Source organism: Pyrus communis, chromosome 3 (genome assembly GCF_963583255.1).
Source record: "Pyrus communis chromosome 3, drPyrComm1.1, whole genome shotgun sequence".
In the NCBI taxonomy this organism is placed as follows: domain Eukaryota; kingdom Viridiplantae; phylum Streptophyta; class Magnoliopsida; order Rosales; family Rosaceae; genus Pyrus; species Pyrus communis.
In genome coordinates this window covers 16,053,228-16,056,781 of record NC_084805.1, presented here as the reverse complement: position 1 = coordinate 16,056,781, position 3,554 = coordinate 16,053,228, and the positions used below count along the sequence as shown (strand labels likewise).

At 44.1% G+C, this 3,554-nt stretch overlaps 1 pseudogene; it reads right to left on the bottom strand.

Annotated features, from left to right (window-relative positions):
• Positions 1-1,410: 1,410 nt before the first annotated feature.
• LOC137728283 (auxin-responsive protein IAA27-like) lies at positions 1,411-2,968 on the bottom strand (annotated as a pseudogene).
• Positions 2,969-3,554: the final 586 nt, after the last annotated feature.

The following is a 3,554-nucleotide window of genomic DNA, read 5'->3' as shown; positions in this document are numbered from 1 at the left end:
TTCTTGAAAATCGTCTCCGACCTTTTGAGAATTATCTTCATCCACCCATTCTCTCTGAACACCTTTGAAAAAATGACTAACTCATCGAACCTTTGCTTAGATTTGAGTCTCAGCAGCGATCCGGTTGCACCCGGTCAAGGTAATGTATGGCGCCCTTCTTTTTTATCTTCTAACGGTCCTCTTACAGGTGAAGACTCCGTGATGCAGGACGCCACAACCGCTACAATAGTAGCTAGGAACCTCCTCACTCCAAAAGATAGTAGGCTGCTGTCAGGACGGTCCGATGAGTTGGCCGTTCAAGAGTCCCTCGCTCTCAGCGTTCAGTGTGCAGGCTCTGTGTCCAACATGGGCCAACGCCTACTTGCTCGCTCCCGTCAGGTTGAATCGTTGATGGCAGAGGTGGAAAGTCTCAAGCAAGAGATCAAGCAGCTGAAGTATGAGAATAGAAGTTTGCACATGCTTGCAAACAACTATTCGACGGGCATGAAGAGGAAGCTTGATGAGCTACAAGAGTCTGAAGGTCAGATTCAAAGTGACCGTCAAAGGTTTTCGTCTTTCCTCCAGAGGCACATTTTTCCTGGGTCTTCCAGTGTTTGGCCAAGTATTGAGGCCTCGAATGCTCTATCTTCGATGCCTCCCGCTCTGATGCCTTCCGCTCCGAGAGTTTTGCCAAATAATGGGGCTTCACGTGAACATCCTTTGTGAAAGCTCCAATCTTGTATTTTTTTTTTTTTTTTTTTTTTTTTTCATGCTTGTAATTTCTTGAAGATTAATGGACATGCTTTATTTTATTCAGTGTATCGTGATAAATACAGATAAAACATATACATCACCGTCCATCATCATTCCTTTTTATTTTATTTTATTATTTTATTTTATTCTTTTCTTTGCTTTCGGTGGCGCTGTTCCACCATTCATTTATATATATATTTCATATGGTGCCAGAAGCACCTCCATTGTTTTTTTCTTTCTTTTTATTATATATATATATTTTTTTTTTTCTTTTTGCACATGGTTCCAGAAGCACCATCATTGTTTTTATTATATATATATATATATATATATATTATATATATATATATATATATATTTTTTTTTGGTGGTGCTGTCCAGCCAGATTCCATTATTTTTTTTTCTTTTATATGGTGATCTGCAAGGCTGAGTTTGTGGGTGAAAACCCAGGCCGAGTCCGAGAGAAGATGGAGGAGATCTTTGGGTGTGAGTTGACAAACTTTGATTTTGTCAATCACATTCAAAGGCAGCAGCAGAGGCAAGACGGATGAGATCTTTGGGTGTGAGTTGACAAACTTTGATTTTGTTGATCACATTCAAAGGCAGCAGCCATGGTGGAGGTGCAGAAGCAGAGGCAAGCAGATGTGAGTTGACAAACTTTGTTTTTGTTAATCACATTCACAGGCAGCAGCCATGGCGGAAGTGCAGAAGCAGCCAGAGCTTGAAGCAGAGTGTAAGGCGTCGAGCTTCACGATCGACTAGTCGTTTGACAGCGGTCACTGAAGTTCTTCGTTGATTTTGATCATGGTGGCCAGAATAACGAACTCGAGGTAGTGCAAGGCGTCGAGCTTGAAGTGGAGGAATTGCAGTGGCGCTAAGTGATGAGCAGAGGTTGCCCGAAATTCCAATCACATCCATGTCAGGGAAGTCATTCTGGAGGAAATCCAAAACGTTTTGCACACCTTTGGAGACCATGTTCATTCTCATAGCATCACCAGTGCTGCAGGTGAATCTCATGTACAAGTTCTTCCCAGCGATGGCACACTTAATTGTCTGAAGCCTCCCACAGGTCTCTTAGTGAACATCTGCCAAGGAACATCGCCAACAAGCATCCAGTCATCATCCTTGTCCTCGAAAGTCAGAACAAATTCAGAACCATTGAGAAGATCCATCAATCGACTCGCACTCAGACCATCTCGCTCGGGAAGTCCATTAGAACTGCACTGCCCAATGGTGAAGCAGCTAAACATCTTCTCCAGAGCCATGGAAAGTTCAGTGTAGTTGTTGTAGGTTTTAAGGTCAACTTTTCGCAGGTATGGAGCGCCGTCCATGCTAACCTTCACATAAAGGCACCCGGACCCTTGTTTACCCGCAGCGTCATCGTTGTTTTTCGCCAGACTAGAGGCCATGGAATTCTTCCGAAATGATCGAATTGGGGGCCATCCTACCACCTGTGCCTTGCAAGAAGGAGAAGTAGCAGCATGCTCAGAGGCCAGAGTGTTCTTCTTCTCCAACTGAGCTGCTGGCTTTGGCGACAGAGGAACGGAAGAAACCTCCTTCTTGGCTAATGGAGAACCCAAGACTCCTGCTTTACCCACATCAACCTCAGATCCATTACTCATGGTAAAAAACCTATTTCTCAGAACACCCATCAATGGCGTCAGAGAATCCCCTTTTTGCCCCTGACACAGGGTTCTTTGGAGGGTTTGGAGACAACGCAGTTGGCTTGTTATTCTCCTCCAAATCTTTCCCAAAAAATGAGACCCCAAGTCCAAGCCCTGATGGTTTTTTTTCTGTCAGGAGAGTGGGACCGTTGTGCATTTTGACTTCGACTTGACGACGCCCATCACCGTCAAGATCGTGATGTAGAGGAACAGGAAAGTGGCGATGAACTCGGCGATCCCAGCCCTGTAAAACGACCATGACGTCAGCTCACCGGGCTCGAACAGTGGAGTCGGCGGTGGCTCCTTGTAGTCTTTCCCTTCGTCCTGGGTCTGCGCCGAAGTACCGATTGGCCGCCTCTCCGAGAACTTGTTCGCTCCCAGCCTAACATCCTCTTCCTTGCCCTCCATTCTCGCTCTCGAACTCTCGGCGACTGATGACCGTTGGATCTTTGTGATCTGAGAGTGTGAGTTGGTGACTGGTGGTGGAGGCCACCTTGCTCCGGGTGTGCGCACCCTGTGTAGCAGGTGGGGTTTGGCGGAGTGAGGTAGCAAAGCTGATGCTTCACTTCCATGGTAGTGGAGAGGTTGCTGGAAGAAGGTAAGAGAGACTGGCCTTGAAGGAAGGCAGATTTGATGGGAATCAGAGAGCTGCTGCTTGTGAAGGTACAATGAGATTGCGGGGAGAAAGCAGAAACGCGGATTGGGCTTTGAGGGCCAAGCCTGACCCTGGGGGAGGAAGCAGAGCTCCTTGTACAGCAAGCTCAAAACAATGTGTGTTTGAGAAGGGATGGGCCTTGCATTTGGGCTCTTCTTTTTTAGGATCTCGACTTATGTTTTCCTTGATTCAGCACGGATTTTAAGTGTAGAAAGACCCACTCTATCATATATATATATATATATTTTAATACATAGTAACATATGCATTTTTTTTTTTTTTTTTTTTTTTTGGGGATAGAGAATATATATATATATATATATTTTTTTTTTTTAATACATAGTAACATATGCATTTTTTTTTTTTTTTTTTTTTTTTTTGGGGATAAAATTGACTTTCTTCCATCACTCATTTATTTATTTATTTTGATGTGACTGTACTTGAAGTTTTGAAGTTTCAAGTTGCCTACGTACTCTTCCAAAGAAGAGATCAAGTCATAACGT